General features: G+C 33.6%; 2 non-coding genes across 2 annotated transcripts; both read left to right on the forward strand.

Annotated features, from left to right (window-relative positions):
• The first annotated feature begins 8,111 nt into the window (after nt 1-8,111).
• Nucleotides 8,112-8,335, forward strand: LOC149969075 (small nucleolar RNA U3). The gene has a single exon (XR_016473829.1). It is a non-coding gene; the product is annotated as a small nucleolar RNA U3 (small nucleolar RNA).
• Nucleotides 8,336-12,743: 4,408 nt separating this feature from the next.
• Nucleotides 12,744-12,967, forward strand: LOC149969076 (small nucleolar RNA U3). The gene has a single exon (XR_016473920.1). It is a non-coding gene; the product is annotated as a small nucleolar RNA U3 (small nucleolar RNA).
• The last annotated feature ends 5,205 nt before the right edge of the window (nt 12,968-18,172 follow it).

Raw genomic sequence — 18,172 nt, forward strand, 5'->3', positions numbered from 1 at the left:
TAAAAATTTAAATTTTTGAAAATACTAAAAATAGAAAATATAAATAAAAAAAATAATGAAAAAGTTCGAAATTTATTAAAATTTTTCCCATGATATATTCAATGGGAAAATTTCCATTTTGTGTTGTCAAAACCCATTTTGGTTTCCATGGCAAAACGGTTGCCTATGAAGACATTTCCCTTTAAGGTTTTTCGAGTTACACGAAGATCTACGAAAACCCCGAGTTTGAACAAAATCGGTGCGCTACAACTCTGGTCGTCTCCTTGTGAGTAGAAATTTTCAGAAAATCATACCAAGTTCGGACAATTGCATGGTATCATTAATTTTAATTTAATCTATTAATTTCAATATAAATTAGAAAAAAAGTAAAAATAATCAGAGGGATGGTAGCTTTTTAGGGGATATCCTACTAAACTCAGCAGCTTAGAAACTCCCCACCAATTAATTAATAAACAAAATTAAAAAAATCGAAATAACATATTTTTGAAGTCCCAACTTTATTCATAAATTAAATGTAAAATCGAGTAAGACCGCTACCCTGGCAGGCTCTCGCTAAACAACATATTTTAACAACTTGGAAACTTTAATAGGTAAATTGCTTCTCTTTAGATTAATGTCAAATCAGTTACTTTCCCCCCTGTACACATCTGTATATTTATAATATACACATTTTAGTTTTAAACTCAAATTAGACGTCCGCCTTAAAATCGTGAAAAATGAACTTTTGGCGGCTCAAGTGAAACGGATTTTCCATTTTAATTTGAACCCCAAACCCGTCCTCCCCGCATTGCCCACTTCCCCTTGACACTCCTAGGTGCCGCTGCAGTCGCGCGGGTTCACGCCACAACGATTCCCAAATTCACTCTTTCGAAGATGACAAATCGTGTACGCCGTATTTGTACGGATAAATGATCCTAATATTTAATTAATTTTAAGTAATTTCAATTAATAATAACGCGGCGTCGAAAATTCCATATTTACTATCTCCAAGATAAGCACAGAGATTTAGTGCTAAAATGGATTTAAATTTTATTTAACCGTGGTTGATTTTACTTAAATATTTTACAACTTCCTTTTTGCTATGTTCGGTTTCAAGATTTTTAAGTTTCCAAAGCTCACGTGGTCGCCAAGGCGGTACAGTACCATTTTGCGTGCAGTTGGTTAACTGTAAGTTTTATGGTCGGTACACACTGTTAAAAATAAATATTTTTTAGACCTAAGTGGTTAAATGTTTTTCCAATAATTAAGACCTAGAGCTTGGCGAAAAGGATAAATTAACCGCTAAAGTTTTGATTAACCATAAAATTTAGGATTAACTGTTTATCCATGGATATTATCCACCTCTATATAGCAATTTAACATGTAAAATAATCGTTTTTTCCGGATAATTTTCGTTTGTGGATAAAAATAAATTAAGTTATTATTTCTTATCCAAACGCCAAGCTCTATTTAGACCATTCAAGGTATTGCCACAGAATATATTTAAAACTTCTGCTCTCCAAATGAAGTCCTTTTGTGGAGTGTTTAAGCACTTAATTTATTTTTTTTCATCCGTTTTACTTTATAAACAGTAAACCTTCAAAACTCTAGTTTCAGTCATTTAAATTTTATTAATTAATTAATTTTTTTTTAATTATTTCAATACGAGTCGATATATTAACTATTAGCACGGCCAGATTAATCTGGTTTCCGCCCGAGGGCAATAGCCGGATGAACCTCTTTGAAGTCGCCGAACAACCGGTGGTTTCAAAAAGGAAAAATAATTTAAGTAATTCGGTATTTTATCCAACAAGAACTCTTCAACGACCCTATTTGGATACATAGTTATTAGTGATTTTTATTTCAATTATCTTTATAGGAATTTCTCGGCTCTTCTTTTAGATTTTTCCACAAACGTAATCCATTCTTTGATCAGGGTCGGCGTCAGGTAAGGTAGGCCAAGTATTAAAGGGCCTCCAATTTTTAAATCTTGGTCCCCTTAGAAAGATTCTGGGTCCCTTTTTATATTTAGCAAATCTAGCAAAACATGGGGGATATTAAAATTAGGAAGCTACAAAGATTTAAAATTGTTGATGATTCATAAATAAAATTTCAGTAAATTTTTAAGGAAATTAAAAATTAAGCTACACAGATATAACATTGTTGAGTATTCATATTAAAATGTCTCTCAATTTTTTACGACGTTAAATGTTAGGCTACAAAGATTTAAAATTGTTGAGCATTGAAAACTAAAATTTTAGTAAAATTTTAACGACATTAAAAGTTAAACTAGAAAGATTTAAAATTGTTGAGGATTCATAATTACAATTTCAGTAAAATTTTAACGACATTAAAAGATTTATAATTGTTGGGCTTTACCTACCACCTGGCATCGCCACTGTCTTCTAAACCCATAAATAGGTTTCGTCCAATTGCGTCTTGTCTTGTTTGGAGTAATTACATTAGGAGTCCAAGTACGGAGGTACACTCGCTTTAGACGGCCAAATAACTCGGCGTGGTGAGCTCGACTGTTTACTGACTTGTTCCAGAGAATCCATTCCTCCTTACTTCAAACGACTCGCGCTAAAACGTCTATAAGCCTCGGTCTTACCAGTTCCGCGATTGCATCGTTTGGCAACGCTAATTCCACCAGGGGTAATTTGCACGCCAAATGATTTAAGGGTTGAACCAATTACGCGTTTCAACCGGCTTATGAGTGCTTCCTAGTTTGTCCCACCTTTAAGAGATGTTATTTATCAAAAACTTATTGAGGTTAGAAGTAGGAGTGACTGGCTGGAAAAGATATATTATCATGAACGGGGGCTAAATCTAGGGAGATCAGTTTTACGAAGGGTTACAACTTTTTATCAATGTCCCTTAAGGGGGAAGACTACAGTAGCAATTGTCTACTTTCGCGCTATTTCAAGCTGAACTCTTTTAATTTTGTATTTTCACTTATAAAATTAATATTTAAGTGTAGAACAACCTCTTGTTAAGTGATTAAAATAATTTTGACAATTTAAAATTTAAAATTAGTTAAGTTATTACGTTTTAATTCGGACCCCCAGAGCTAAACAAGTTGGGCATCGCCGAAACTACCCTTTAGTTTGGACCTTATATCTCTTTAACTATTAATATTAGAATTATCAAAATTATTTTAAGCACTAGAGGAAGGTTCAACCTAATAAGAAAAATATATTTCAATTATGTAATTGTTGAAACAGAAACGTCCAGCTTGAACGAAAAAGAGGCTTTTACTGTATTCTTCCCCCTTAAATGATCGAATGAATAGTTAATTTGATTTGCGTTGTTCCGAGCGATTTCGGGAACGTACTTCCTCCAATCACAGAACATATTTTCAAAGCATTTTTTGGGGAAAAAAGTACTTTTCGATTTTCCGCTTAGTGCGCCATCTATCCGGCATTGTAACTGCTGTCAACAATTACAATGCCCTTGAAATCCGCGTGAATGTCGCTTTCAATAGAGGGTCATACAAGAGGAATTCGTATCATCAATTTTCCAAACGTACTAACTACGATTAAATAAATGCAAAACGTATTTTCGTACTTAAAAATTGAAAACGTATTAAAATAGTACAAATGTAACGCACGCAACAACACTGGCGCCTCCTTCTATATCAGGGCGGCGCCGCTTGGGGGAGCACACTCAGTAGTCAGAAATATACAAAATATTATTACACATAACTAAGAATATATATAGATATCTATATATAAAATTTACACATTAAAAATAAATAAAATAAAAAATAAATCGAAGCGTTCTCATACAGAGGAATTTGGAACTTGGAACTTCCCTCGAGAGACCTCACGTTTCTTCCAGTGCCATTTATTTAGTAGATGTATGATGGATTCCAGTTAGTAATCCAATTACCGAATCCAGCAACCATCGCTAACTTAAAATATGGGCCACACATGTAGAATCACTTACCAAACTCAAAAGTCAACTGATTTTACAAAAAAGAGGGCATCAAGAGTGACTTAAAACGTCGGATACAATTCGCATTGTAACTCGGCCACCGGTTTTAAAGGGTACTTGTAGGAGTGCAAGATTGATTGTACAGAATAAATCTACATTTACACTCCTACAAGTTTCCACTACACGTTTTCCGAGGGTGGGATTAACCGGTTTATAATTGCTGGACCACATTTATTTAATAAATTTATTTATTCATTTTTTTATTTAATTGTTTATATATTTATTTATTTATTTATTCATTTTTTATTTATTTATTTATTTATTCATTTTTTATTATTTATTTCATTAATTCATTATTTATTTATTTATTCATTCATTTTTTATTATTTATTTCATTAATTCATTATTTATTTATTTATTCATTCATTTTTATTATTTATTTCATTAATTCATTATTTATTTATTTATTCATTCATTTTTTATTATTTATTTCATTAATTCATTATTTATTTATTCATTCATTTTGTTATTATTTATTTCATTAAATCATTATTTATTTATTTATTTAATTATTTATATATATATATCTTTATATATTTACTTATTAATTTTTTATTTATTAATTCATTTTTTATTTATTCATTTTTTATTTATTTATTTATTATTTTTTATTTTTTTTATTTAAAATTAAACTTTATTTCATAAGTTAGGCTAACTCTATTTCAAGTAAATATCTAGACGACTCCTTTTTGTGTTGATAGAATTGTGCGACGACTTGTTCAATTTGGCTGTAGATTTATAGCAGTAGTTTGTTTGGGCAGAGGTAAGCGCTTGTTATGGGCTGTAGCAAATTGATGATTCAGTTTAACTGGAAATTGTTTGCTTTAATTTCCTCGATGTCTTTTTTAATTTTCTACAAATCTGATTCAATTTTCTACAAATCTGAATAAAGTGTCTTGAAATCTTTTTAAATTTTCTACAAATTCTCGAAACCGTTTTAAATTATAATGAAATGTGGTTCAATTATCTAGAAAGTGTTCAAGTCCCTAAAAATCTCAATCAGTTCTCTACGAAACTCATTCAGTTATCTATAAATCCCATTCAAGTGTATAGAAATCCCATTCAAGCGTATAGAAATCCCATTCAAGTGTATAGAAATCCCATTCAAGCGTATAGAAATCCCATTCAAGCGTATAGAAATCCCATTCAAGCGTATAGAAATCCCATTCAAGTGTATAGAAATCCCATTCAAGTGTATAGAAATCCCATTCAAGCGTATAGAAATCCCATTCAAGTGTATAGAAATCCCATTCAAGCGTATAGAAATCTCATTCAAGTGTATGGGAATCCCATTCAAGCGTATAGAAAACCCATTCAAGTGTATAGAAATCCCATTCAAGTGTATAGAAATCTCAATTCTCTAGAAATCGAATCCAAGTGTCTAGAAATATTATTAAATTTTCTAGAAATATTATTCAATTCCCTAAAATTCTCTAGACATCTGATTCGATTATCTAAAAATCTAATTCAGTTCCCTAAACACTTTATTCAATTCCCTAAACACTTTATTCAATTCCCTAAACACTTTATTCAATTCCCTAAACACTTTATTCAATTCCCTAAACACTTTATTCACTTCCCTAAACACTTTATTCAATTCCCTAAACACTTTATTCAATTCCCTAAACACTTTATTCAATTCCCTAAACACTTTATTCAATTCCCTAAACACTTTATTCAATTCCCTAAACACTTTATTCAATTCCCTAAACACTTTATTCAATTCCCTAAACACTTTATTCAATTCTCTAGAAATCTTATATAATTCCCTAAAAATCTTATAACATTCTCTAGAAATCTTATTCAATCCTCTAAAAATCCAATTCCGTTTCTAGAAATATTATTAAATTCATTAGAATTCTCATTATATTTCCTAGACATTTCATTCAATTATCTATAAATCAGTTCCCTAAAATTATTATTCAATTCTCTAGAATCATTTTTCAACTCTATAATCTTATACTTCTAAAGCTCTACCGGGATTTGGAGTTCGATTTAAATTATTTCGTAGAACATTTCAAAAGTTTCCACTTGTCAAACGAATAGAAGCTAATGCAAAGGATGATAAAATTGGCGAATAAGTAGATAAGTCCATAATGAAAAGGGATAATAAAGCTAAAATCTAAATAAATTTGAAGAAATTTAAAAACTTACTAATAGCTCGTACCGATAGGTCTTCGAGCAAACAAAAAGACGCGAAACTCGGACCAAATAGATCTTCGAGTGAATAATTAAATTAAATTAATTATTAATTATTAATTATTAGAAGCTAATGCGGTGATTTGAATTGAGGCCCTGCAGTTTGTCAAGCGAGTGCTTTACCACCGAACTAGTGCTCGGCATTCGATTAATTTTTATCCATGAATAAAATAAGCTCGGTGATATTTAAATAATATTTATTTAAATAGCCAATAGTTAGTTGAATAAAAATTGTAAAATGTTTAAATAATCGAAAGTGAATAAGCCTATTATCTAAATAAAACAAACAATTATTTCAATAAATGCCACTTTTATTCAAATAAATGCTTGGTTGCGTAAAAAACATAATTAAATAAGTGAAAATGATATTCTTTTTACCAACGTTTTTTTAAATAAATTGGAAAATTTGTGGATAATGAATAAACAATTCCGAGCACTACACCGAACCACCGACAAATGTAACGTTACTATATTACGTTTTTATGAACTTATTAACGTCAATTTATTCTATAAGAAATTTACGTTAATAAGTTTATTAAAGTAAGATTTTTATTATTTATAAATTAAATTAAAATTCGGTGGTGGCCTGGAATCGAACCCGAGTCAAATATTTCACCGCTAAGCCTTGGAGAAAAACCGTGTTCCTTTAACTTAGGTGTTTTAAACTTATTAACGTCAATTTGTTCTATAATTAGAAGTTTCATTTAAACCAAGGAATACCTGCGTAATAATAAAAATAAATTATAAATTTATCTTATAATTGATTAAATATTAATAAATTAAATTAAAATTAATTATGTTATTTTAAAGCAAGTGTCGGCTCTAGGTGAAGTAGCTCTTTTTTCAACAGATGTCGCTAGCGTCGAAATCAAAACAAGATGCTGAAGCTACATTTTGACTCAAAAGGCGGGACATAAAAGTATGCTTCGCGTTGATTGGCTCGTTTGTAAATTTGTCAATAACTTCAATCATAGTAATTGTTTACAATATATTTTATATGGGATATATAATTTAGGTTAAAGTTCACTAACGACGTAAGTAGTGGTCTGAATATAATACCCTATAATGGCTCTCTGACGACGTTATTGTTTCGATATTTTGAATTTTAGCTTTAGTTCCCATTAATAGATGGCTCCACGCTCTCCACGAAAGTCATTTTTTCGAAGAATCGGATAGATTCATGGCCATCTCTAATAACAGGGGCCTTTTCTTAATACAGGTGGCAATTATAGAACCGACAGTTGCTTTAAAATACCGTCGTGGCCAGAAATGGAACCTGGGTCATACTCTCAGCAGGTGGAAATTTTACAACTGAGCCACGTAATTCAATTTGGAAATGAATAATAACAGTGACGCTAGCATCTCCTTTCAAAATAAACTGACATAGCCCAAAGACCGACTGGGCCCTCGATTTGTTATTTCCCCATGGACAAACTCTTCCCAAGAGAGGCATATTTTGGCTTACCAACTTGTTAATATATGCGTGATTATATGCCTTTATGAGTTGAATACATTTATTTTCTGTTACCCCAGAAATAAAACTTAAATAATAAATATTATAAAAATGTCTTTATCGTATTAATACTTGTTTCTGTCAAAAAAATTTTTTTTGAAAGAAATTAGGTGTGTGGTTGACTCGGGGAAACTGATTTCATAAAATAAGTTTGAGAAATGACGGTTTTGTTAATACTATGTCGTTGAAAATCAACGCGATCAAAACCTATTTCTTAGGAAAAGGTTCGTAACCTGTATAATTATTTCGTTATTAATCATTTAATTTCAAAGGATTGCTATTCCTACTACACAAAGTACAAATATACATTAAAATTATAATTATTTTGATTTAAAAGTAGTTTTAATTGAATTTTGCCGAGGTCATTTAGTTAGTCTGAGGTTACCTCTTTTCCGATTTATCTTATCTCAAAAAACATATAATTAAGATCATACTTCAAGGGATCATTCCTATAGTTGATCTTCTCGAATTTGTTCATCCAAATTCGAGGCCCCATCAACCACGAGGATGAGCTTCACGATCCTCTCCTGAGCGGGAAGCGGAGATCGATCATTTCCCGATTTATCGGGGAGTATCTTTCTCATTGATGATCGTTCCACTTTCGATCAAGTATCGATTGTCGGAGGGAGAGGATCGAAGCTGAGTGGCTTTTTAATCAATTTAAAACTAATAGTTCAGAATGTTATCTTTAGCTTAGCAGATAATACGTAATAGCGCAAGTATCTAATACTGTTACAGAAGTGTGACACTTCCTTTTCTTCACATGCAAATGATTTACACAATACAGATTGCATTACGGGCTTCATCACCATTTTGCGTTCGCTAGCTAACGCGTCACACGTAGCGCCTCGCTAGGGGGAGATTTTCTTCTTGGGATGACGTCACTCCGTTACTAGTTCTCAGTAATATATTCCCCAGAGTGACAAACGTATGGAACAATATTATGGACTTATGGTGTCTTTCCCCTTTACGAAAAGAGGGCATCAGTTAATTTAAACTAACATTGTATTAACTTCCCAAAAATTTAAATAATGTTAATTACTTAATTATCCGAATATGAATAGAAATAGCTTAGGTTGAATTCTACGTTATATTTCCGTGCCCCCCTTTCCTGTTTCTTCACTTCCGTTTCCTTTTGATCAAATACCACCAGTATTATTCAATTCTCAAGAAATATTATTCAATTCAGTAGAAATATTTTTCAGTTCTCTAGAAATAGTATTCAGTTATCTAGAAAAATTATTCAATTATCTAGAAATAACATTCAATTATCTAGAAATAACATTCAATTATCTAGAAATAGCATTCAATTATCTAGAAATAACATTCAATTCTCTAGAAATATTATTAAATTATCTAGAAATGTTCTTTAATAATCTAGAAATCTTTTTCAATTCTATAGAAATATTATTCAATTCTCTAGAAATGTTCTTTACTAATCTAGAAATCTTTTTCAATTCTATAGAAATATTATTCAATTCTCTAGAAATGTTCTTTACTGATCTAGAAATCTTTTTCAATTCTATAGAAATATTATTCAATTCTCTAGAAATGTTCTTTACTAATCTAGAATTCTTATTCAATTCTTTCATTTAAAAATATCATAGAATTATCTAGAAGTTTTCTTTAATAATCTAGAAATCTTTTTCAATTCTATAGAAATATTATTCAATTATGTAGAAATGTCTGATTAGAAGAATTTAAAACCACTTTGGCATAGTAAAAACGATATTTATTTAAGAATACACATAAAATAAAAACAACACTACTAGTTTCGTAACAGTTCGGTAACATCATCAGGTATGTACTGAATCGTGAGGACTGGTAAACCGCTTTCCTCTCTCAATTAGTTACGTCATCCAAAAGTTGGCTAAAAAAGAACTCGGTCCTTCGTCACGATTAAAGGTCACTTCAGTTTTTTTATGGTCTAAAATCTCCAATGATTCTCTTAAGTTTAATTTTACATAGTTGTCTAATTCACAGATTATTTTGCTTTTTTCAAATAAAATTTGGTGGTTGGGATTGTTTTCTGCGTGTTCTGCTAGGCCTGATGAGTAAAATTTATTATTTTTTACATCGTTTTTGTGTTCGTTTAGTCTATATTTAAAGTTTCTTTTGGTTTGACCAATGTATACACTTTTCATGTACATGGTATTTTGTATACCCCAAATTTATCTGTGATAGTAAATTCTTCTAATCAGATATTTTAATGCATAGGGTTGGACTAACCAAATCGATATGTAGAAATGTTCTTTAACAATCTAGAAATGTTATTCAATTCTCATAAAATCTTTTTCAAGTCCCATAAAATATTTTTCCAAAGATTAAATTGAACAAAAAATAACAATGTAAAATGTTCACCTTACGTCACAAGACAGAGCTCAGATAAGTATAATCCTAGCGATCTGTACATGCACTAGAAATTCCGTAATTTCTCAAGACTCCATCACGCGCTCCTAGACTTGTAAAATAAACAAGTAGGCAAGCCAAAATATACCTCTCCTCGGAAGAGTTTCTAATTTTCAGTGAAGTGTACAATGGATCCGTGGTTCTGTGGTAGAATGCTCAACTGACGTGCAGGAGGGCTCGGGTTCGAATCCCGACCGGTACTAACGCAAATTGAAAAAGGTTTATACTACACCCAATGACCACAAAAAACGGGTCCTTTTGGAAAAACCTTTTCCCTAATTCTAAGAAACTGCGTACGCAGTGATTACCCTTTGCCCCGAAAATGCGAATGCTTTCGCAGGCCTGACAGACAGACCCACAGACAGACACGGTGGTTGTATTACCCCTCCTATGGTACAAAGTCCCCTCGGAGAGGTAAAAATACAGTGACCTAAAAGAAACATTTAAACAAGAGCCGAAGTTACTTTAAATATAGAAAGTCCTATTCTCATAAATTCGTGTTCCATTTTTTAGACATCGTTGGAATCTTTATCTTTTATATCTGTACTTTTTTCAATCGGAACCAGGATATATCGGGCTCCATTTTCAACGTTCTAAATTCTTGGCCAAATACAAGTTTCGATGTTTTGGAAAGCGTACTTGAGCGCCTTCGTTCTTATTAATAAACGCCTGATTTTATGCCTTTTTTGAAGTCGAATAATTTAATCAGATATATTGGGATGCCCCCAGAAATTAAATATGAAATAATAAACATTATGAACCACGTTATACTGGTTTTCTGTCAATAATGAAACTTTTATTTTGTGGTAACCAATAGACGGTAAAATAAATTGCAACGGCTTCCCAGCCTCTGAAGGGTTTTTGAATTTGGGGGTACGAAAAAAGGGGAAACGTTTCGTGACAGCATGGCTGCCAGCCTCTCCGCTTCGCGACTTTAATTGTCACTGAAATCATTTCAACCGTTTTTCACGTCATTACGATTGATCTCAGTTAATAATTTGTATTTTAATTTAAAGAATTCAAGTTATAGGTAAATTTACAGTTAAACAACCATTTTGTCTAGCTTTTATTCCCGAAATATAACGGTCAGTTTACTTAGATGGCGCCACGTGCTCTAAGAAGAATCACGATTTAGATATTTGTTACTCGGCGACAGTTAAAAATTGGCCTCTGCGCATGCTCCAATACCAACCAATCCGGTGTTCCCTCCCTGGCTAGTGTCCAGTTTTTAAGTGGCAACGACGGTTTCAAATTCCACCCCCATTTATTTTACCGTCTATTTTTTCGACGACTGATTTAATAAAATCAGAAGAAAATGAACCGAAGTTATAGGAGAGGGCCCAAATTTGAAAAGGCATTTTCCTTAACATGATGAAAATCCATCGGAGTTCCACCCCCTTTAGTTCCCGCCAAATATTGCACTAGGGAATTGTGGGTATCCACATTCGATATACACGTCATCACCTACTAGTCGATAGATGGCGATAGTGGAGCTATGAAGGCGCGAAATTTGAAAACGTCGATTAAGGGGACATCTCATATGGAAAATGCACTTACAAAGGAGAGTTCCCGAGGTGTTTATTGCCGATTTTGTTCAAAGTCGGGCGTAATGTAGACCTATATGAGATATGAAATTTCCCAAAAAGAGACGTTGCACTACCCATTCGTTTTGCTATAGCAACCGAAAATGTTTTTGATCACTTAAAACAATAAAATCTCCATTTAAAAAAGCATGGGATTTTCTTTAGCGGTCTGCTAACTTCGATTCATTTACTTCTGATAAAATACCATGCCGTTGAAAATTAAGGCGAATGAAGCCCAGTTCACATTATACAACTATTTGGGCCACATAACTGTATCCAACTAATTGTAAGCAAGAAAATTGTATAGTGGGAACAGACAAATTGTAAAAATTGTTCCCACTTTTTACCTCTCCGAGGGGACTTTGTACCCTAGGAGGGGTTATACAACCATCGTGTCTGTCTGTCTGTGGGTCTGTCTGTCAGGCCTGCGAACGCGTTCGCATTTTCGGGGCAAAGGGTAATCGCTGCGTACGCAGTTTCTTAGAATTAGGGAAAAGGTTTTTCCAAAACGGCCCGTTTTTGTTGTCATTGGGTGTAGTATAAATATTTTTCAATTTGCGTTAGTACCGGGCGGAATTCGAACCCGAGCCCTCCTGCACGTCAGGTGAGCATTTTACCACAGAACCACCGATACATTGTACACTTCACTGAAAATTAGAAACTATTCCGAGGAGAGGTATATTTTGGCTTGCCAACTTGTTTTGTTCATACTATACAATTTTCTTGCTTACAATCAGTTGGATACGGTTAAGTGGCCCAATTATTTGTATAGTGTGAACTGGGCTTAAAATAGATAGATAGTACTGGCATGGTTTTCTTTATCATATTTCTTTATTTGGATCAAGGTTTCAATCTAGGTTTTTCAATTTTGGCGGTTCAAATTATTCATTTATTTATTATATAATTTCAAAGGATTACCGTTATTATTATAGACAGTATTAATTAACGCTACAATTTTAATTATCTTCGTTTTAAAATAGTTTAAATTGATTTTTCCCGAGGTCATTTAGTTAGTCTAAGGTTATCTCTTTTCCCATTTATGTTATCTCGAAAGAAATTTAATCAAGATCATACTTCAAGGGATCATTCCTATAGTTGATCTTCTCGAATTTGTTCATCCAAATTCGAGGTCCCATCAACCACGAGGATGAGCTTTACGATCCTCTCCTGAGCGGGAAGCGGAGATCGATCATTCCCCGATTTATCGGGGAATAACGGTCTCATTGATGATCGTTCCACTTTCGATCTCAAATCGATTGTCGGAGGGAGAGGATCGAAGCTGAGTGGCTCTTTCTTGATAAATAATATTAATCACATAATCTTATCCTCAATGAATTTGAAGCAAAGTTTTGACTGCAGGTCGAATAGTTCTTTCAAAGAATTTAGACCCCAGGAATGGAAACTGCAGCTCTATCTAGTATAATTTACTTGTCCCTAGCCTCCAAAGGCAAACCTAGGTTGACGGGCTTATTTCCGGTTCTATTGATTCGCCTAGCCGGAAGCTCTCCCGTCAACTTGAGAGGTGAGACATTAACGGTTTTTCTTTCGATTCCTGGGGTCTATATTCTTTGGTTCTTTTTACAAAATAACCTTGGGCATCTTATTGAAATGTTGCCTCCCCGCTGAATATTTTCTGTTCCATTATTATTAACGAAATTTTATTACTGTAATGTAAACCTAATAATCATTTACGGATGATTAAAGGGAGTATTACTTCTGGTGTTTAGTAGGGTCTACCAAGTTTAAAAAAAAATCCACCCGAGGCGCTGCAGTCCAAGAGTAGAATGATTTCCTAATAAAAACTCGACTTTCACCCCTACTCGTGTCGGAGTTTTGGGGACACAGTTGGGATTCGACTGCCAGGCTGTTTGTGCACATTTTTGCTTTTATTTTACAGGAGCATCGATTTTTACCAAAGCAGCTTTTTTTTTACAGACGCAAATTCCCTCACTTACGTCAAAGTCCATAATCTCCGATTAATTAATTACTGAAAAAAGGTGGTCATCATCAAGTTCCCCCAAAATAAGTGGCGAGTTAAGAAAAAGACCACGCGTTGCGCAACAGAATGAAATCGCCTCCAATTTAATATCCTACCATTTGTAATAAAATGTAGTTACGAGAAAACTCCTATGTATCATCCCAAAAATTATCCTATATTCCCCCCCCCTCACTCGGAAGAGTAGGGGGGAAGGGATTTCACCCCTAAATTCCTCTAGAGGTAATACTCCCTTTACGGTTGTTTTTATGTTTTAGGAAAAAAGGGACATCGAGACCGGTTAAATCAACTCTAGAAAACTCGTAATCACGTAGCTCTATTGCGCACAGACTGTTTCTGCTTCCGTTCTCCCTGCACGTTTTCTAGGTTGCGTTGTCACTTCATACGTCTTTTAAAACGTTAAGCGTTTCAATCTTTTGTCTAAAACCGAAGTGTAGTATCTGCAGCTGGCGTTTCAACTTGGAGTCAAGGTCTCTTGACCCATAATCCTCTGGTGATACCTTCTATTGGTTGTTTAAAATGAAGAGTCGTCTGCTGTGGAAATATCGCAGACACTTTTACCATATTTCTATTTGGTTTTTACTAGTTATAAAAAGTATTTGGCATTTTACATTTTGCATTTTGAGTATCTAGGAAACTAATTTGCATTTTGAGTTTCTAAGAAACTATTTTGCATTTTACCTTTTGCATTTTGAGTATCTAGGAAACTACTTTGCATTTTGAGTATCTAGGAAACTACTTTGCATTTTGAGTATCTAGGAAACTACTTTGCATTTTGAGTTTCTAAGAAACTATTTTGCATTTTAGCTTTTGCATTTTGAGTATCTAGGAAACTACTTTGCATTTTGAGTATCTAGGAAACTACTTTGCATTTTGAGTATCTAGGAAACTACTTTGCATTTTGAGTATCTAGGAAACTACTTTGCATTTTGAGTTTCTAGGAAACTATTTTGCATTTTACATTTTGCATTTTGAGTATCTAGGAAACTATTTTGCATTTTGAGTTTCTAAGAAACTATTTTGCAATATACATTTTGCATTATTAGTTTCTAGGAAACTATTTTGCATTTTACATTTTGCATTTTGATTATCTAGGAAACTATTTTGCATTTTGAGTTTCTAAGAAACTATTTTGCATTTTACATTTTGCATTTTGAGTTATGGAGAATATATTTTGCATTTTACATTTTGCATTTTGAGTTTCTAAGAAACTATTTTGCATTTTACATTTTGCATTTTGAGTTATGGAGAATATATATTGCATTTTACATTTTGCATTTTGAGTTATGGAGAAAATATTTGGCATTTTACATTTGGCATTTTGAGTTATAGAAAAAACTTTTTGCATTTTGCATTTTGAATTTTTTTTTAACAACCCTGGAATCGTTTCCTTAAACTGACATCTTCGGATGCGATTGAAGTCCACCTTAGTGACGGTTTTCCTTCCCCCCTCCCCATTCGTGTCGAGATAAATTTCGACCATGATACCCTCGGATAGTCATTTTCGCTTAAGTATAAATATATACAATCTTGCTAGCATTAAATTGATTAATACCTGAAATTTTCTGGCTTTCCGTATCGTTTCATAAATATCCTTATAAGAAATGTATGAATTGAGAACGCATTTACCGGACAATCATCCAAGAATAGTATGTCATTTCACGCGCTGTCGGACCATATTTTATCGCGCTGAACTGCTGGTGTAATCGAATCCATCTTTCTTTGGTTGGTGGTTAGGGTTTTTTTGTTACTGGTCATGTTGCGTTGCCGAGAAGAAACTCTGTAAGAAGTCGGAGACAAAACGTCTACGTCCTCTTTGCTCGTTGTTCGGCTGACGTTCGGAAGTTGCTCGAAAGGTCTGTCGAGCGTATCAATTTTGCCTTAATCGTATGATGGGGTCATTTATTGGGTATTTGTGAAACACTTATTTTCTCATCAAAGGTGGAGTGCTCTGCGGAGAGGCACGCCTTCTATCCTGCCCCTATCAAGATTATGCTTCTACTTTATTTCCCTTATGAGAGCTACTAAGAACCGTAAAGCCCTTTATGAGCCGGGTTCGGTCCCTGTTTGTGGCACTGGGTGAAAACTCGGAACTACTCCTTCCACGTTGAGGATTTTTCACTCGAGTTCTTCAGTTTCCCCTTTCCAAAAAAACTTGTCGAGGTTAGCGGTAATAGTAAGTGTAGGGAGCTGTTGGCTCGCGTGGCATGAAGGGCTTGCTACCACCCTCCTACGAAATGTAACCCGGCCACCTGTTTAAAGGCATTGTAAGTCGCACGATGACTTAGGCCTAAGGTGGTGCCAAGGGTATTAGCCTCACTGAATATTATTATTATTATTATTATTATTATTATTATTATTATTATTATTATTATTATTATTATTATATTCCTTTTTAAATCTTAAAGGAAGGATAGCTGATACACCCAGCCCAAAATTGGGGTTGTTTAAAAATGGAACTCGATTTTGGGTTGAAACTTTATTAAACCCAGCTTGGGTTGAAACTACCCCACCTTGATTTTGAAAACTACCCCACCTTGGGTTTCAAAACTACCCACAATTGGGGTTGAAAACTACCCCACCTTGAAAATTTTCATCTGCCTGTATAAGACCAAATGAATGTCCCTCTTAGAGGGTCCATGGACAAATTCTAGGAATAAAATTTAAACGGAGGACACACATGGATTATTATTTATCAAAGTAGAAACTGTCTTGAGCTTTCGACCAGTGGGTCTTAGTCAAACTAAATTGAATGAAACTAATTTTCTTATATATATATCGTTTCGTAAAAAACCTACAAAGTGATCAATTTTTAAAATAAAAATTAATTTTATATATATATATATATATATATATATATATATATATATATTAGTCAGTTCTTAAAATTTTCCTACCTAGATGCACGGTCAAAGACGCGATTAAAATTCAACCTTATTTATTTTTATTACCATAAGTAACATAATACCTATAAGTATGACGAATAGCCTAGATTATCACCGAACTGATTTTCACAGTTATTGCGCAATCAAAAGTTTCGTTCAGCACAGTGCCCCCTAGTGTCTAAAAAATATGGCCAAATAGAAATATACTAATGCCAAGGACGATAATGTACTATTTTCTTCAGTCGCGAGTCCAAGTCGGAGCCAGGCGGGAGGGTCAGTGTTGGAAATAGGTTCGGTTAGATAATTAGCATTTAAACAATATGGGTATTATGTTACTTATGTTATTATTGAGGCCGATTTGGTTCGGTGATGGGCACCGCTCCTCTCATTGTGAGCGCTTTGGTTATTATGAGCGAAATTGAGCGGCAAAATGTTTATTTAAAAGAGTGCGAAACGAAGAGCGCTTATTTTACCGCTCCCAAAAGAGCGCCAAACGAATAGCGCTTATTTTACCACTCAAAAAAGAGCGGAAAGAGAGGAGCGCTTATTTTACCCCTCAAAAAAAGAGCGGAAAGAGAGGAGCGCTTATTTTACTGCTCAAAAAGCGTGAGCGGATATTATGCTAGCGAGTGCGAGCGGTGAATGAGCTGAGCGACTCTTTAATGAAAATGACCAACACTTATTCGGTTGTAGCAAGTCTGTATTTATTTATTCCCCGAAGAAAAACCACGCCCTTCTAACCTTTCCTAGAGTAATGTTTCACACATTTCTTCCAGAAAGGGAAGCCAGCTATCTCTGTAGGTGGTGAAACCGAGGCTATAGAGTTGCAGATACATATTCTCCGTTAAATTGATTGCATTCTTGGCCAGACTAAATAAAATCTAATCTAATTAAAAAGGATTTTTAGGGCGATTCTTAAGAAAAACCACTGATACAATCCGAAATTTTGCATTTTCGCGATTTCCAGCAAACATAATGAAAAAATAATAAGTTTTAGATTTGGAAGAATAATATCTCCAGTAAATAAATAAAAAGCTACTTAGAGTTATTCATTTAGTCGCCCATAAAGCAGAATTGGCAACGACCTATAAAGTCCAGATTAAACCACTTAAAAATATCCACCTAAAAAATGCGGCCTAATTATAACTGAAAATTAAAAACCAGCACTCCATGCGGTAAAAAATCACTGAAAATTACAAAATTTAAAAATTACAAGTAAAAACCCAACAAATGTAAGAAATAATGATGAAATTAAAATATAAGTGATTTCATGGCCCTAATATTTAGGAATATTGGAATTTTTTTAAGCAGTCCTACAAGCAGACAAATAGTATCTGACGTACTCAAACGGCTAAGCAATTTGGCTTTTAAAAGAATTCGGATAAAACTAAGAAAATCCGGTTTAATCCAATAAAAGTAAATGGTCTGGATTTAATTCAATTTATCCGGATTTTTGCCATAAAGAGAATCGAATTCTAAAAACAGAAAGATTTTATCCCCGAAGACGTACGTTTTAGGCAACCAACGAGATTGCGGGCTGATTGGATTTCATTACCGGCGTCTGAAGCGAGTACTTGGTGAGCGATTTGTTCGCAACTTTACCTAGATCGGA

This window comes from Leiobunum rupestre, chromosome 1 (genome assembly GCF_980474605.1).
Source record: "Leiobunum rupestre chromosome 1, qqLeiRupe1.1.hap1, whole genome shotgun sequence".
Classification (NCBI taxonomy): domain Eukaryota; kingdom Metazoa; phylum Arthropoda; class Arachnida; order Opiliones; family Sclerosomatidae; genus Leiobunum; species Leiobunum rupestre.